This window comes from Aythya ferina (assembly GCF_964211825.1).
Source record: "Aythya ferina genome assembly, chromosome: 1".
NCBI lineage: Eukaryota > Metazoa > Chordata > Aves > Anseriformes > Anatidae > Aythya > Aythya ferina.
This window is the reverse complement of record NC_140296.1, coordinates 74,627,564-74,645,834: the sequence shown is the minus strand read 5'-3', so window position 1 is coordinate 74,645,834 and position 18,271 is coordinate 74,627,564. Positions and strand designations below refer to the sequence as shown.

General features: G+C 34.6%; 1 long non-coding RNA gene across 3 annotated transcripts; it reads right to left on the bottom strand.

Annotated features, from left to right (window-relative positions):
• Positions 1 to 515: 515 nt before the first annotated feature.
• Positions 516 to 8,499, bottom strand: LOC311429738. 3 transcript variants are annotated; one of them, XR_014688369.1, is made up of 5 exons: positions 8,099 to 8,499; positions 5,594 to 5,614; positions 4,047 to 4,130; positions 3,068 to 3,150; positions 516 to 1,141 (listed from the first exon to the last, which is right to left on the bottom strand). It is a non-coding gene; the product is annotated as an uncharacterized lncRNA (long non-coding RNA). The 3 variants fall into 3 exon arrangements; XR_014688368.1 differs by lacking the exon at positions 5,594 to 5,614 and having other exon boundaries at positions 8,082 to 8,499; XR_014688370.1 differs by lacking the exon at positions 5,594 to 5,614 and having other exon boundaries at positions 4,047 to 4,160.
• Between the last annotated feature and the right edge of the window lie 9,772 nt (positions 8,500 to 18,271).

Sequence of the window (18,271 nt, the reverse complement as noted above, 5' to 3'; positions counted from 1 at the left end):
TGATAAACACTACCTGGAGAGGGTATGAAGAGGCTTATAATAATTAATGAGTGGAATTATGGATATATTGGATTAGGTCAGTAAAAACTCAGAGACACAAGTTCCATCCCAAGTATTAACAAACCTATGTGTACGGGTTTGTTAATATATATACAATCATATAAATATACATTCAGTCCTAAAGAAGAAGGCTCCAAAGTCACTGAAGTAATACTAAAAGTACATTCAGTTTATTAAGTTCTAAGAGCAATCCTACTGCCACTAGAAGTAATGAGATTCATTATTGAATAAAGTACAATTAGGAGGTGAGACACTGTGTGCAATATCCCCTGGAATGTAAAGAATTTAGAACAAATATTGATATTCAAGACAGGCGTGGGGGGTACGGGGGGGAGGGTATTGTTGGGAGAGGGAGAAGAAATAATGGTTATGTCCAAAGTTATTATGAAGGTAAGTAATTTATAATGGCTATGCTCCAGATATTTAAAGCAAACACTAATCAATGACTGAAGGTATAGAATTGTAATACAGGTCTTCCTTGTCTAAGTTCCAGTGGTAATAAAAATAAATAAATAAATAAAATGAAATAATTTAATCATACAGGAGTAGCACAGTTTGAGTTTTGCAATGTTTTATTAAATATGGGTAATTCACAGTCCTGTATGTTACCATGCAACATTAATTATATAATGGCGACTTGCAGGGGAGGGGTGAGGGTGGGGAGAAGAAACAATTTTTTTCTATGAGATCAGTCTTTGCAGAAAATTACAGTGAACAATTGCTATAATGTAGATTTCTTGCAAATTCTTCACAGCAGGGAGTTAGTTTCTGAAAGAATACCGAAGCAGATAATAGAATCAAGACTGTGGAAAAGGAACTGCATTGTGTAGCTTTACAATTATTCCTTTATGTTTTATCAAAAGTGGAGGAAAGTGTTCTCAGAATTCTTGGGATGGGGGAAAAGAGCCCTTCTCCTTCTCCTTCTCCTTCTCCTTCTCCTTCTCCTTCTCCTTCTCCTTCTCCTTCTCCTTCTCCTTCTCCTTCTCCTTCTCCTTCTCCTTCTCCTTCTCCTTCTCCTTCTCCTTCTCCTTCTCCTTCTCCTTCTCCTTCTCCTTCTCCTTCTCCTCCTTCCTTTCTCTTCCTTGAAGAAAAAAATTTCAGTCAGATTAACTATCAGGAAAGAGTTTCTGAAAGCTCTTTCTATGAGGACAGAATTCCATTCTCTTATGTTCTGTAACCGTGTCACTTATGTTTTGCTTTACCAGCTCAGGTTTTCCAGGAAGATAATGGGAAGATTTAAATAGAAGCTGAGTTCACTTGTCCTATATCATATAGTAATCCTGATTTGTATATGCGAGTCCATAAGATATAAAAGATTAAAAATATATATTATAATAATACAAAATTTTTGATTTTCTTGCTATATACACAAAAGTATAAAAAGAAGATATAGCATTATTTGTTCACTTATGACACCACGCTGTCAGATATTGGTTTACTCTATTTCACATACTATTTAAAAAAGAAAGGAAAGTATTTAAAACTTTATAAGTATGTTTTAGAATATATATGTTGTCAAAGAGTCAGGTTTAAAGCCTCCTGTACCTGGAGGCACAACTTGAACATTGCAATCATGTTGTTCCCATGTGGACCTTAAAAATAAGGTTGTTGACACATTGCAATGAATTCATTCAGAAAGAATCCTCTTTGTGTATAGCTGATCAAGAATATGCTATGTGACATTAATAATAAGTTTCTATACTGTTTCCAAGCTTGTGAATCTGACTATCTTCAGCAAAAATTAGAGGAAAATATACTATGACTTTCTCTCAGAACAGTTTTAATCTGAGAATTAGGTCAGATAAAACAGCTGTTTTGTTTGTTTGTTTGTTTGTTTGTTTGTTTTTGTTTTGTTTGTTTGTTTGTTTTGTTTGTTTTGTTTTGTTTTAATTTATTTATTTTTCCTGAAGAAAATATAGTGGCTTATTCAATTATTCTACATGATTTAATATGGTTCTTTGGGTAAAAGGAGCTCTATAACAGAGGCCAGTTCTTGAAGCTATTCTTGGTAACTTACCAAATGCTTCATAATAAGTTATAAAACTCATTCCAAAATATTAATGCAGAAAAAAATAATAACACTTTTCTTGTCTTGCTTTTCAATTGAAAATAATAATAAAAAAAAAAAATAAAAATAAATAAACACCTTTGGGTTACTCCAGAATGTTAGGAGCAATTAAATGTTATTTCATGTGTGTAGCATTATTACAAAATATTCTGTTAGTTGCACATCATAGAAACACAATGAGGTTTAGAATTTATGAGGGGATGGGAAGAGGAAATGAAACTGTAGAGTAAATCTCTGGAAAAAAAAAAAAAAAAAAGCATGAAGAGTCTGGATGAACTTTCAGAAGAAGCTGACTTGTATGCAGAATACATATTCTTGGGAGTACAAGAATACATATTCTTGAGAATACATACAAGAATACTTGTATGTAATCCTTTGGTAGGATTACAGATGAGCACTGAGAAGAGAGACAAAATCAATCTGATTCCCAAAGAAAGTCATGCATAAAAAAGTATCATTTGCTCAAGAAAGAAAAGGGAGAGTGTGAAAGGGAGGGGTGAGGAGGGAAGCACTCTGCTATTTCTATCAGTATCTCAGAAATAGGCTTTTATTTCTTGATTGTACCCCATGCTAATGTGGATAAAGAAAGCAAAAAATCATCAAGGCAAAGATTTCAAGAAACAGTCTACATCATTCAGCCTTCCTGTGAACACGAACATGGACAGAATATTAAGAAGAAAAAATGCTGTCATTAATAAGCTACAAGGAAGTACATGCACACAGAGTACTTCAATATTCACTCTCCTACCACGAGGATGTAAAGGCTCTAGCTACAATATTAAGGACCAAAGAGTCTGTCCATAGATGCTGCACTGTAACCATAATACTGAATAGGGATGGAAACAGAAGTGAGGGGGGCAGAGGAGGGGGGAAGTAGAGACTGTAAATTTACAAAGCTGTTACAGCTAAGTAACTGTGCTCAGTGTTTTGAAAACATACCTGCTAATAACATAGTGCAATGCTCAGGTGGATGTGTGATGTCCTTAAGCTAATTGGTATGAAAAACAGTATGAATTTTAAGCCTGAAAAAAAAAAAAAGAAAAATAGTGAAAAGGCATAAATCACAGTAAGTCACTAAATTTGTCTATTTTTAGCACATTTTGGAGTTTATTACCTTGAATATGAATTTCATTCAGTTCTTGTGACTGACTCCAAATAGTAGGGAAATATATACATACATATATATATATAAAAGAAAAGCAAATTTTATGTGGAAGTACTAAATTTGATAAGTTTGACACCAAGTGACTACAGAGGAGCTACCTTGTAGCCACATGAAAACCTAACCATTTTAGCCTAACCAATGCTTATAGTATCATGCTCCTGAGAAATGTAAAAAGGGGTTGCTTTGGTTTCTGTTCCTCTCTTTTCTGTTTTGCTACATCTAGTTAAAGGTCTAAAGAATTTGAAGTTTTAATATGCTGAGGCCAATCATTGCAGTTTTAACAACATGCTCATGTGAAGAAAGATCTTCTATATTTTATTTTATATTTTATTTTATTTTATATTTTATTTTATTTTATTTTATTTTATTTTATTTTATTTTATTTTATTTTATTTTATTTTATTTATTTTTTACCATGAGTATCAAGAACTTGCCCTACATTCAAGATGACTCTTGCATTTTGTGTTTGTACTGGAGAGTAGCAAATGAAAGAAAAAGGAATGTTCATTGTGGAAAGAAAAAAAACGTGGCTTTGGAGAATATCTGTTTCACAATTCTCTCGTGAATGCATATTGAATTCAATGGATCCACAAAGCTGTAATGGCCACGCTGAGGACATTCCCATGCCAAGATGGCATAGAAAGTCCGGGTGTGGAATTAACTCAGACATGCCATTTAGAGGTATTTGTTGTGCTCTCATATATAACAGAAAATAAAGGAGATAGTGTGGTAGGAGATTAATATTTCACACACCTGTTGACTAATACAGCTTTCACCGGAAAATAGTTTATCTTCCTTCTTCCCAGTGGAAAATAAATAATTCAGGGTTCGTGGCTGCTAAAGAGAAAGTTTAGATAGATATTTTGTCTTCAAGGGAGACTGAAGTAGGTATAAAAAGTTTGCATGGGTTTGCTTTTTAAATTTAATTTTCTCAGCCTGAGCTGAGTAGGAAGGAAAAATAAAAGTATTGTGAATAATAATTATGTTATTCATTTCACACATTTAGGGGATAACCTTTACTTGATAACAAGGAAGAATTAGTACATACAGTATGGTAAAAACTGTACTTTCTTTTGTTATAACTATTGATAACCAATGTATCTGCCTAAATACTTGGGCTCTTTTTACATTTATGTTCTTTGTAAATAAATTAAATAATGAAATTTTTATAATCAGTGTTTAATATATTTTATGAAACAAAATGAAGTTTAGTGCAAATTAGATTTTACACTCCACATAATTGGCTTCAAATATAATAAGATATTAAACTATTTGGAGGACTTCAAAGAAATTGAGTTGTCTCAGTTTTCTAAATAATTTTTATCATGACATGGATCAGTTTTAGAAACGGTTCAGAAAATTCTGCCTGGATACCAATAGCTTGTTTCTGAATTTTCTATTAAATCTATGAATTAGATACAGGACTATAAAGCAAACCAAAGTATTTTGCAACTCTCAGAGCATCCATTGCCACAATGAACTCTTAATGTTAAGGTAATCTTAATGTAGAAGGTTTTAGGAAATTTAAATTGAACTTTAGCTGTTAAAAATATATTTACAACACATATATACTCTGTATATTTTTTTTATTAAAAAATAGACTTCAAATATTTGTCATTTCAGAACTATGAAATAAAGTAAATGAAATTTTGTAAAGACTTTCTTTGTTCTTTCAGCTGAGAAAGATGATGGCCTCATGAGTGAAAAAGAGTCAGTTCATTTTGCTAACAATAAGGTATATACCAAAAACAAATTACTGCCAACGTAGAAAATGCTTATCAGGGGAAGCTTTTGTTATTTATATCTGGAAAATATCTCCATGTTATTAATAGAAGTTTGTACTTTGATTTTTCTCTTAACTGATGTTAATAAGGGAGGACAAATGACATTGTACATAAGGAAAACTCATTTTTTATGTTTATTTTTGTTTTTATTTTTTAATGTATTTCAAAAATTCATTTCATAACCCTGGTTAATTTGAAAGAGAAAGGAATATTTTCTTTCTTAATTAGTAATTAAAATTTGTTATATGTAACATCATCCTCAGAATTAAACACTCCAAAGAAACTCCTGAATGTTCAGATGGAACATCAGAAAAGAAAAATTGATTGTATTGCAAATTGTTTTATATGCAGAAAGGAGGAAGAATAAGTGGGGAATGGCTTCATTCAGAAAGACTGTAACTTAGTCTAACACAAATACTAAAAAATCACTTCCCAAAACAACCAAGCATCTTTTATTATTATTTTTATTATTTTTATTATTATTTTATTATTATTATTCTGACATAAATTACTGACCAGGAGGCAGTGTGGTGACTTCTGCTCTCAGCCATATCATCAAGAAGTGTCACTGTGAGAAACCAGAAAAAAAAAAAAAAAAAAAAAAAAAATCCATCAATGACTGAGTGGACACACTTTTTATGTGGAGAAAAAAAAAAAAAAAAAGACCTGTTACAAGATAAATGTAACAACAAGGTGGGTACTCTTTTGGTTTTATTTTACCTTTTTGTTTGTTTGTGTGTTTGCTTGTTTTCTTTTTCAAATGTCTTATACCTCCTAATCACCAAAATTTGAAGAGACTTAAACACTGCGAAGTATATAAAATGTACTAAGAAGCTATCTGGATGACAGATATTTCAGCTGGGAAGTACAATTTTGTGCACTGTTAAGACAGAGGTTAGTGGGCTGAGCACAGGTTGTCTAGTACTGATGTTCATTTATTATTGGACTGCATGCTGTAACAACTTAATTTGCAAAGAATAACATGTTAGGGAAAGCCAGTGCTGGTACTGTTATTCCATAATAATGTGTGCACAGAGATTACATTTGCAATGTTGAGACACAGTATAAATAGTTATTCTATTCCAGGAACAAGAGTTGGAAATATTCTCATGTAGAACCAACTAAGAAAACCCAAGGGTTTTGCAATGTTGTCTTAAGATACACAGAATGTTAATCTTTGTATTCTACATGTGTTTACAAACACAGAGTTTTTAGGTGTTACATGACATCATTCATGTCCTGAATATTCTTCCTCACAATGAGAAGTTTTGGAAGTTTTGTGAAGTTCCCAATGAGTGAAAAAGGGGAAATATAGCCCCCATTTTTAAAAAAGAGAAAAAAGGAAGACAAGAACTACAAGAAGACAAGAACAGTCAGTCAAATCTCTATGTCTGACAAGACCATGAAGCAGATCCTCCTGGAAACTATGCCCTGGAGAACAGACAAGTGACTGGTAACAGCCAACTTGGCTTCACTAAGAGCAAATCATGCCTAACAAATTTGGTGGCCTTTTATGACAGGACTACAGTGTTGGTGGATAATAGAAGAGCAACAGATGTCATCTCCCTATATGTGTGCAACACATGTGACACTGTCTTGCACATGGTATCCTTTTTTCTAAATTAGAGAGATGTGTATTTGACATATGAACCACTTGGTGGGTAAGGAATTGGCTGAATCATAGAATCATAGAATCATCAAGGTTGGAAAACACCTCCAAATTCATATGGTCCAACCATCCCCCTACCACCAACATCACCCACTAAACCATGTTCCTAAGCACCACCTCCAACCTTTTCTTAAACACTTCCAGGGACGATGACTCCACCAGCTCTCTGGGCAACCCATTGCAACCTTGTGCATCACTTGTTTTGTATATTATTATTATTATTGTTGTTGTTGTTGTTGTTATACCTTGTTGTGGTTTTACCTATCTGGCTGATAAGCACCACACAGCCATTCACTCACCCTCTCCCTCCCTCAGTGGGATGGGGAAGAGAAGCAGGAAAAAAATGAAAACTTGTGTGTTGAGATAAAGATAGTATATTATGACAGAAAAGAAAGGAAAATAATAATTACTATTATAATAGTATTAGTACTAATAATGTAGATAAAGTAAGTGTTGCACAATGCAATTGTTCACCACCCGCTGACCGATGCCCAGCCTATCCCCAAGCAGCTGGCCCCCCCACTCCAGCCAGCCCCCCCATATTAATTGCTCAGCATGACGCCATATGGTATGGAATACCCCTTTGGCCAGTTTGGATTAGCTGTCCTGGTTCTGTGACCTCCCAACTCCTGCTGCACCCCTAGCCTGCCCGCTTGCAGGACAGTGTGAGAAGCTGAACAGTCCTCAGCAGTAAGCACTGCTTTATGGCAATTAAAACATTACTGTGTTATCAACATTATTCTCATCCTAAATCCAGAACAAAACTCCATACCAGCTACTAGGTGGAAAATGAATTCTAATCTAGCCAAAACCAGGACAAACCTGTCACGTTAAGGGGTGTAGCTGTTTAACCGTTACGGGCCTGGTTGGATTCAGAGTACTGAACCAGTCGGACATTCACCAAAAACACGTTAACCATCTGGGGGTCCCGTCAGACATTCTCCATCAATGCATTAACGGTCTGGGGGTCCGTTCAGACATTCACCAAAAATGCATTAACCATCTGAGGGTCTGGTTAGATTCAGAACACTGAACTATCACGGATAACCACCCTCACCCTAGTTGTACTTAATGAGAGCTATCACAATGCAATCGAGTATGGTTTATTACAGCAACAGATAATCAGGTTCTTTTGGATTGCCAGCGATAGTGACTGTCTGCAAAAGCAAGCTAGTATGCATTAAATACACAGGTGTTATAGGTGTTATAGGTGTTACAGATGTTACAGGTGTTACAGATGTGTAACAGGTGTTACAGGTGTTACAGGTGTCACAGGTGCGCAGCCTAGAAATAAACGTGTTAAAAGGATCAAAGACTCTATAGAGATTTATAAGCAAGTATTCAGATCTCACCCAAAGGCATCCCAATGGGGGAGGAAGAGAGGCTCAGCCCGTCGACTGATCCCAGGAGTCAGGAGGTCCTAAGGATGTTGTATTTCCTCGGGATGGTATCTCCCCTGATGGTGGTATCTTCCCTAACATCCCCTCTCTCTTGGGCCAATTTATATTATTTTCTCTCTTTTGGGTGGAGCTTGAGTGGCTCTAGTCAAGCATATCTTAGTTATGATTGGTGTAAAGTTCTCCCGTCTCCATTTAAAGTAATAGGCTCCGAGAAATTCAGGGCGCATGCTCAGTGAGGGGTGGTCGCACCTTGGAGGCGGGTAGCTTTTGGGATGGAGGTGTGTTTTGGTATTATAATGATATTATAATGAGCAAAAAGTACACTAGGGTACAGCATTTGTCAAAACATGACAGGTCTTTGGCTTAGGGCGGCAAAAAGTGCAGCTTTGTGCACAAGAACAATTGAGGCCCCATCTGATTACAGAGCCTAGCCGTGGTGTCTCCACTCCACTCTTTGCTCCGTGCTGTTCCTTAGGGCTAGCATACCAAGTTTCCCCAGCGTGATAGCATCTAAGTTTGGGAGCCTAGGGAACGTTCAGGTAATGCAGTTATGCCCTACCCTGAAAGCCTCTTCAATGCCATACCTTTTCCTTAAAAATGTGAATGCTAGTTTTATTTTCCTAGTTACTTCATGCAATTACACCACAAAACCTTGAGCAGTTGTGCGGTGCTTAGCTGCCTGCTGGGTTAAATCACAACACTCAGGAAGTTCAACAAAGACAACTGTAAGGTCCTGCACCTGGGTCAGGTAAATCCCAAGTATAAATACATGGTAGGAGAAGAATGCATTGAGAGCAGCTCTGAGGAGAAGGACTTGGGGTGCTGGTGGATGAAAAACTGAACATGAGCCAGCAATGTGGGTTTGAAGATGGAAATCCAGTCATATCTTGGGCTACATCAAAAGAAGCATAATAGATCAAGGGAAGTGATTCCGCCTCTACTCTGCTCTCCTGAAGCCCCACATGGAGTTGTGTATTCAGCTTTGAGGCCCCCAACATAAGAAGGATTCACCTGTTGAAATGACAGGGGCCACAAGTACAGTCAGAAGGCTGAAGCATCTCTCTTATGAAGACAAGCTGAGATTTAGGGTTGTTCAGTCCTGAGAGAAGAAGGCTCTGGAGAGACATTTTAGTGGCCTATGAGTACCTAAAGGAGGTACTAGGAGCATCTAGGAGGGTCATGAAATTATTTTGGTGGAGAAGATACAGCTTAACTTATCAGATACCTTAGGACCTTAGTTGGAGAGGCTAGGAATTTTTTGATCTTGTTGACTCTGATCTTGTAGAAAAACTATTTCATCTAAGAGAGAAAGGTTCTAACTGACTTGTCTTAACTAATATTTTATTTCCAAATTGTTCCATTGAAGAGAATGTGATTACTAAATATTACTTTCAGAGTAAAATATTACTCATTGTAGACTACAGCAAGGGAATTTGTCCTGTGTTTTAATATTTCTTCCTTTTGATTGAGAGGTAGGGAAAAGACATAAAAATGGCAAAACTGACAATACCATTCTGATATTTCTTACAGGAAATATTTTTTACAGATATTAATGTCTAAATGGTGAACCAAAAAAAATAATAATAATTTTTCCCGCACTAACTTTTTAACATTCATGTGAGATATAACTTGTTTGTCACATTTTGGCATATAATATAACTTATTACACTGTTACATAGCTGCATAGTCTGCCTTCAGGGCTCTATTTAACTCATGTCAATTGATATGTAAGGTGCTTCCAGAAGTAGTGAAATAAAAAGTAATAGGAAAAAAAAATATATAAAACAAACAAACAAACAAACAAACAAACAAAACCGGAAAGCTAGTCTGCTCCTCTATTTTTGTTTTGTTTCGTTTTATAATCATACACTAAATGTGTTTTTTTTTTTTTTTTGTTTGTTTGTTAGCAAGATACACAAGAAAGATATAGCTTCCATAGAAAAGCAGCAGAAACTTAAGTACACACTAGGAGAAGTGAGAGTTAGTCATCCTCACATCACTCACTTACTCTGTGACCTGAGGAACCCCCGTTCTATACTTTTAAGCTGCTGAATGAAAACCCTTTAACAGCTAATGACAACAGTTTTATATTGCTGGCACTTAAACAGTGAGAAGTACAACACTTCCATCGTGGTTGTATGTTCTAAATATAAGCATATTAAAAAATAATAAAATAAATTTAAAAAGTCCTTTGATTGAACTGGCAAAAATTTATTATATTGTAAAACTGAAATTTTACTTCAAACCAAATTTAACTGTACTGGGAAATTGCATCAGAAGATTAAGTGATCCCTGAAACAAACAAACAAGCAACGACAACCATAATAATAATAATAATAATAATAATAATAATAATAATAATAATAATAATAATAATAATAATATAAAATAACAATAATAATATAAAATAACAATAATAATATAAAATAATGATAATGATAATGATAATGATAATGATAATGATAATGATAATAATAATAATAATAATAATAATAATAATAATAATAATAATTGGGGTGAACTCACTAAATGTAACCTCTAAAGTTTTCAAATGACTCAAGATCAACCTGCTGTGATGTCACACTGGGAAATACAGCAGGGCCTGTAGTTTTAGGAGTAAGAATTTATTCCAAAATTTCTTGATGTTTGCTTTCAAATTGAATCAGTTTTTAAGTGTGATGATAGTTTCAGAAGTGACACAACTTGTGCTTCATCCCACAGCTTTGTATGGGAATTTACGCACATAAAAACTACCTGAATGCCAGTCCAAATGGTGGTAGTTTATTTATTTTATTTTATTTTATTTTATTTTATTTTATTTTATTTTATTTTATTTTATTTTATTTTATAACAGTGATTTACTGCAAAAACAAGTTTCAGAAGTGACTTGCATGGAAACTCCTCAAAACTGGGGATTAAGGTATTCCCAACAGTGAGCAAAGAAATTCTGATATTGATGTTTCTGGAGTTTTGATATGGACATTTGCATTTGCATTGCCAGTGTAAACAGTCTGCCAGGCATACGCTTGGGTTAGCAAACAAACTATGAATCTTCTAAGTAGGAAAGTTCAGGCATCTGGGATAGGCTAGGTCACCAGCATCCTTTTAAGTGTGCAACAGCAATTCCTAACCTTTTAAAGCTATGATTAGTCATGTAATTGTGTGTCCAAATTTAGCTGATGCATTTTGCATACATAATTAATTGCTTTTCCTGAAGATCTCTCCTAATTTTTAATTATTACTGAAGCTAGCATTAAATATGGAGTGAGGTAGTCTGCACACCAATTTCCTTTAGAAACTGGTTGCAGACAGCTTGTGACAGGAGTGAGTATTCATGGAATACAGAAACTGGCTGCTGTCTAGGCTGGGATATGAGAGCTTGACCACAGGTTCAGATTAATTCACTGACTGATATGAAGTTATTCAGTCATAATTACTTGTTAAGACATTGCTCAAATATTGTCATAGAATGAAAACTTTTTACATTTAAAGAAACTCCTCCATAGCTCCTTCTGTTTACACTTGTGACTATGTTGAAATGTAAAAGCAGAATAGAATAACAGAAACTCTATCTAATCTTATTTTCAGTACTGAGATAATGAAGTGGATGACTGTGTGTCTGCCCTGTTCTGGTGTATGTTTCCATACTGTGCTAGCCAGATGAAAATCTCTGCATGAAACTTATTATCTGAGCAGCAATGCTATTGAGAAAAACAGAACCTTTACCCCAAAAAGGGACTTAATGATTTGGCCCCTTTCTTTCCTCTAATCCATGCTGCTTTGTGAAGATGGTGCACTTGTCCTTTATGTGTACATTCCAAAACTCCACAGGTCAGTTAAAATACACCGAAAAAAGTGGTAGCACTAAACTGGTGCTCTTTGTGAAGGAGCTTTGCTTTGTGCTAATGAAAAGGTCATAAAATTGCTGAATATGTTCTATTAGAAACATCCAATTTCCTTCCCTTTTCCCTATCATCTAAAAACAAACAGCTTTAATAACAACTCTGCTGCTGCGTTCCAATTTTCATTTCAATCTCACCTCTACTTTTGTAAAGCAAATCTAAACAAATTATAAACAGAGGTCTTAGCTCAGTTTTCCACTTTTTCTTTCTTTTCTTGTTAAATTCCTAGTGTGTAAATTAACTTGAATATGCTCCACTAGCTTTTTCCAAAGCAAACAGGCAGTGCTGGTCAAAAAGAAGATAGGAAATAATGTTTTTCACTTGTATATATTCTTCCTTTTTAAAATCCCAAAGAACTTTACAAAGTTTGGCTGGACTATGCATACTGTTCATTTACTGCATTTTATGGGGAAAGAGTTCATGTCCCAGGAAAGAACAAAAAAATAAAATTAAAAATATATAAAAATAAAAATAAAAAATAAAAAATGGAGAAAGCATAAACAATCCTATCATCTGCAGAAGAGCTGTAAGGTTTGATTGCTAATAATAATAATAATAATAATAATAATAATAATAATAATAATAATAATTTTTAAAATAAAAATTGCTAAAAACTAAATGTTTTGTATATATGGTGTATTTCCAAGTCTAAGATTTCTGTACTGGGACGTATTCAAAACAGACATTTCTGATAATGCATTTTCTCTTTATAAACAAATATTTTATTTTATTGCCACTGTGATGGCAGATATTATCAGTAGGTCCATAAAGGGGCTACACAAATTCATGTATGACATATCAATAAATGGACATTAAAAACACCAATCTGTCATGACCTATATAGTTTTCTAATATAACAAATACAGACAAGGGGAGTACAGGAGGAATGGACCAAGGAAAATGACCAAGTTCATGTGTCAAAATAGGGTCTGCTATTGCCAACAACAGACAAAAATGTCTGACCATGTGAACAGTTGAGCTGATCCAGTAAGTCATCTTTTCCCTTTCTATATAGAATTGCTTCCTGCTAATATGCCCAGAACAATCTTTCTCTTCTAAGTGAAAAATCTGTTCTAGGTATTACAAAAAGTATTAAAGAATATACTTTTCTTCTCCTTTCCTGAATTTACCATATGTAATTTCCAATTAAAATTACCAAATACTTTTTTATTTATTTATTTATTTTAAGAAACAATGAGAGGTATTCAAGGAGAAAAAAACAAAACCAAAAAAAAAAAAAAAACAAAAAAAACAGTAAAGGTTTACAGTTTTTTTGTTTTGTTTTGTTTTCATAGAATCATGGAATGGCTTGAGTTGAAAGAGACCTTAAAGATCATTTCAATTCAACTCCCCAACTCCCCTGCCATAGAACCCACCTACTAGATCAGGTTGCCCAGGACCCTATTCAGCCTGGCCTTGAACATCTCCACAGATTGGGCAACTACAACTTCTCTGGACAACCTGTTCCAGTTCCTCACCACCCTCAGAGTAAAGAATTTCTTCCTAACATCCAATCTAAATCTTCTCTCTTTAAGTTTAAAACCGTTTCCCCTTGTCCTATCATTATCTACACAAGTAAAGTGTCCCTCACCATCATTTTTATAAGACCCCTTTAAGTACTGGAAAGCTGCAGGGAGGTCTCCCCAGGGCTTTCTCTTCTTCAGACTGAACATCCCCAACTCTCTCAGCCTTGAGAGGCTTGAGAGGTTCTCACCTGGAGAGGTGCTCCAGCCGACGGATCATCCTGTGGCCCTTCTCTAAACTCTCTCTAATAGGTTTATGTCCTTCGTATGCTGGGGGCCCCAGAGCCAAATGCAGTACTGAAGGCAAGATCTCACAAGAGCAGAATAGGGGGGAAGATTCACCTCTCTTGACTTGTTGGCCACAGTTCTTTTGATGCAGCCCAGTATACAGTTGGCTTTCTGGGCTGCAAGTGCACATTGCTGGTTCATGTTGAGCTTCTCCTCCAGCAATGCCCCCAGGTCCTTCTCTTCAGGGCTGCTCTCAATCCATTCTCCACTCAACTTGTATTTGTGTTTAGGATTGTCTCAGACCAGATTCAGGACTTTGCACTTGTCCTTGTTGAACTTCATGAGGTTCTCACAGGCGAAATGAATGCAATGGCTCACAAACAGTATTTGTTATAGTTACATGACCTTTAAAGAAGTTGCTTGACTTCACAAAAAATGTTTCTATGTACCTGGGGTGATACATCAGAGGAGAAGATTCTCACAGACAGGAGGTTGCTGGCAACTTCACATTGATATTTCTGACCTGGGAATGTGAAACATACTGCAGATTCTCTAATCCATCTGGTAAACAGAAAAGTGAGCATTTTATCTTCTGATACAGCTATGAAAGAATAGAGAATGGAAGCTGCCTTCTTGCTTTTAATCTCTGCAGATTCTAAAAAATAACAATGTCCTTTACATGCTAGATAAAAGGAAAGTATTAGAGTAAACAGTGAAAAAAAATCTAGAGTTGTCAAAAAACAAACAAACAAGACCTTCTGAACACTTCTACGTGTTATTGATTAGAAATGCAAATATTTCAGTGTTTTATTTTTAATATAGTGTCTTATTTCTGTGATTCTGTGATTTTTACACATGCACATGCGATTGTATATCTATATATGATGCTGGATGATCAGGTATGAACAGTAAAGCTTTTTAAGTTTTAGGGAGAAAAATAGTACAACTCTCTGGTAATCAGCAGGTCAACAACTGGTACTTTATTTATCTTAGTGTATTAGTGACATGTGCTTTCATCCAGGATGCCAAGGATACTATACAGATAAAAATTTTCAGTATTTACTCATCTAAAAAGGTCATTCATATTTGCTTCAAGACTAAGATTAGATGATGGAGTATGTTTATTGGTTAAATCTGAACTTCGGGAGCATTTAGAGAACATCACAAAATTTCCCATGGGTATATTTTAGCAATGAAAGCCTGAAACATATGTTGAATACTATTAGCACTCATGATCCTTTCTCTAGAACCTTTCTGAATTTTATGTATGATGGCTAATTACCAGAAACCAATAACCAATATAATAAACAAACAAACAAACAAACAAACAAATAAATTGTTTCTACATCAGAAGTCAGTGAAAGAAGACAGATTATGTTTTGTTTCATTTCATTTCATTTCATTTCATTTCATTTCATTTCATTTCATTTCATTATTTTAATTGAATTCACTCAAGACAAACTGTAGCCACAATCAGGACATAATGACTGCAACATAAGGACTGCATCTGACCATGCTGCAGGTTTTTTTTTGTTTTTTTTTTTTTTTTTTTTGTTTTTTTTCTTTGCCAGCATATTATTTGAGCTTTTGGAAAATTCTGAGAGAGGAGAAGAATGCAGCTGAAAAGCAAAGGACTAAACTTGCATTACAGTGATTACTATGATTACAATTACTATGATTGCAGAATAACCTTAGTGTGATTAGCTGAGCATCCCAGAGCAAAGACTTATGGATTTGAGACATTTTCTTTCAGTATCACATAATCTCTACTACGAATTATTGGTTCATTATTGGTTTTTATTTTTATAAAGTAATTCCCATAATAAACTTTTTGTTTTCATCTATTATATCTGGAATACATGATAGTATGTTACAGATACCCATTTACATATTCTCTCCCTTTGTTGCAAAGTACTATTACATTTTTTGACAGACACAACAAAAGAAGAAATGACAATATTTGAAGTGATATTATTCATGACTTGGGAGAAATAAAGTTATCTTTTTCTCTCCATGTTGTGTAGATCCTCCAAGACATGCACCATCAAATGATCAAGCATTCCAGTCCAACCTATGTAACAATTTATTCTGTGCTACAGTCAACAGGAATCTTCCCACTACTACAACAAGCGTCTTTACATTTGCTTGTTGGATCATAGAGTTTTTAGGACAGGAATAGTCATTAGGCATATGCTATACTCAGCAAATATGAACTTTATTACTTAGCATACAATTAACATAAAAATAATAGTGGGTTTTTAATCCAATGGATGAAGGCATGGCCCATGTGAGATTAAAAGAGAAAGAGAGAGAGAAAAATAATAATCTCTCTTTTTTTTTTTTTTTTTTTCTTTTTTCTCCTTATTTTCAGTGTTTTGTAAAATGTCAGCTCCCTCTGCACTAACTGGAATTTGGTATTGACTATAATAGTGTCAAGATTTTGAATAGAAAATTGTGTATGATTTTATTTGAGGTAATTTTATACTATGACATTCTTAATTCCTTGATAATACCAAATATTTGACTAAAAAAAAAATAAAAAATTAAATATTAAAAACTATTAGGTATGTAAAATCAGATAAAGTTGTTAACAATAAATTACAATAAATACTTCAGGCTTGTAAATAATCCATAGGAATTTATTTTCTTTCCTAGCATTAAATGTATACTGTAAGATATATCTTCAGCTTTCTTTATTTTCCAAACACAGAAGAAATATAACAGTATAACCCATCAAAAGGATATGCGTATTGCCTGGAAGACTAAATATTTTTAGGTCAATTGATTCATATTTATAATCACAGGTCATCAGGTTAGTTACTTTCTGACAAATATAACACTGGTTTCAAATAGGATTATTTTTATATCATTGTTTATAAATTTAAATTTTCAGCTGGGACTGGGTTAGAATGCACAAACCATTTAAAACAAACATAAAAACAACAACAACAACAACAACAAACACCTAAAAAACGTTAACTTGCGACAAACTAGCAAATCTGTTATCAACTTTGGCTATCTTGTCTGTGTCTTAAACAGAAAAGTTGCTTATGAAATTACTCAGAGGAGAAAAATAGTATACACACATAGCATGTCCATTCAGTGAACAACGTTAAATATACGAAATGGATTTTGGATGCTAGCAAGATCCAGCTAGCCTCCAGCACAGCTTTAAGTCTTATGTCATCTACACTGACAGAATTGTCCAAGGAGCTGCTTTGCCTGACTGTTACTCAGTGCCCACTGCTCAAAACCCTTTTACCTCCAACATACTGTCATGACATCTGGAGTTGGTAAAAGGTCAATATTTGTTTGTGTCAAGATATTCCTGCCTGGTGATATCATTCAATTCCTTTACATTGCCAAATCCTTACAAGTTTTATTTGTGAGGGGCAAAGTATAGATTCCAAAATATTTAAAATGTCTGCAATATGAACGTATCGCTCCCCTAGCTGATCCAGATAAGCCCAAAGGGATTCATAAATGGGCATAAATGGGAGATTTTTGTCTCAGTCATTTACAACCCATTGTATAAAGGGAACTTGTTGGTAACTTTTATAATAAAATTTGCCATTTGTAGTAAGGAAAATCAGTCTCAATTGCCAGAAAAATGGTAAACTCTAAAAATTTAGGAGCAGACATTCTACCCATTTTGTTGACCTTACTAGCCTTTGGGAGGGTGAAGGGGGAATGGGGAGACAGCCTTGATGTTGTGTCAGCATTGCTCAGCAATAGACAAAACATGGGTGTGATACCAATGCTCTTCTAGGTGCAAGTGCAAAGAACAGCACTATACGGGCTGCTGTATGGAAATTTAACTCAATCCCAGCCGTCACCTTAAAAAACAGACATCCAAAAAGCAGGAGACAAAGTGTTTTTATAATAATTGAAAGATAAATTATTCAAAATGTGTAGAAAAAATATATTCACACTCAGGTAACATTTAACAGAATACTTTTCTTTCCCACCTTGCTAGCTGAACAGATTTAGTCAAAGAGGTAAACTACAATAGTTTTTACATTTTTGGACTTAATGAGTTCATTTTAAAAGGTGGACTGCAAAGTCTTTTGAGTTAGTCAAATAGTAACAGGAATTTAGGACTTTTACCTCACTCTCTTGTGAGTCCTGCAAGTGATCAAGAGGTACCAAGAAACAGTAACTGCATTTGATCACAGTGGATTGTTTTCACTAACCCTGTCAGCTGCATTAAATGCCTGACAGCCATACTAGGAAACAATACATGCTAACAGGAGCAAAGATATGTTGGAAGAAAGGAAAAGAGAGTGCCATAAATCACTCATTAAAAATAAATTTGTTGGCAATGGTTGTGATAGTTACATACCACCCTTTGGAAGTGTTTATAGTGTGCAACTTTACTTCTGCTGGCTGTACTCAATGGTGGTCTCCCATATTAAGTACATGTAATAAGGACTTCAAGGAGGACACTTTTTTCTGTGATTGTAGGAAGCTTG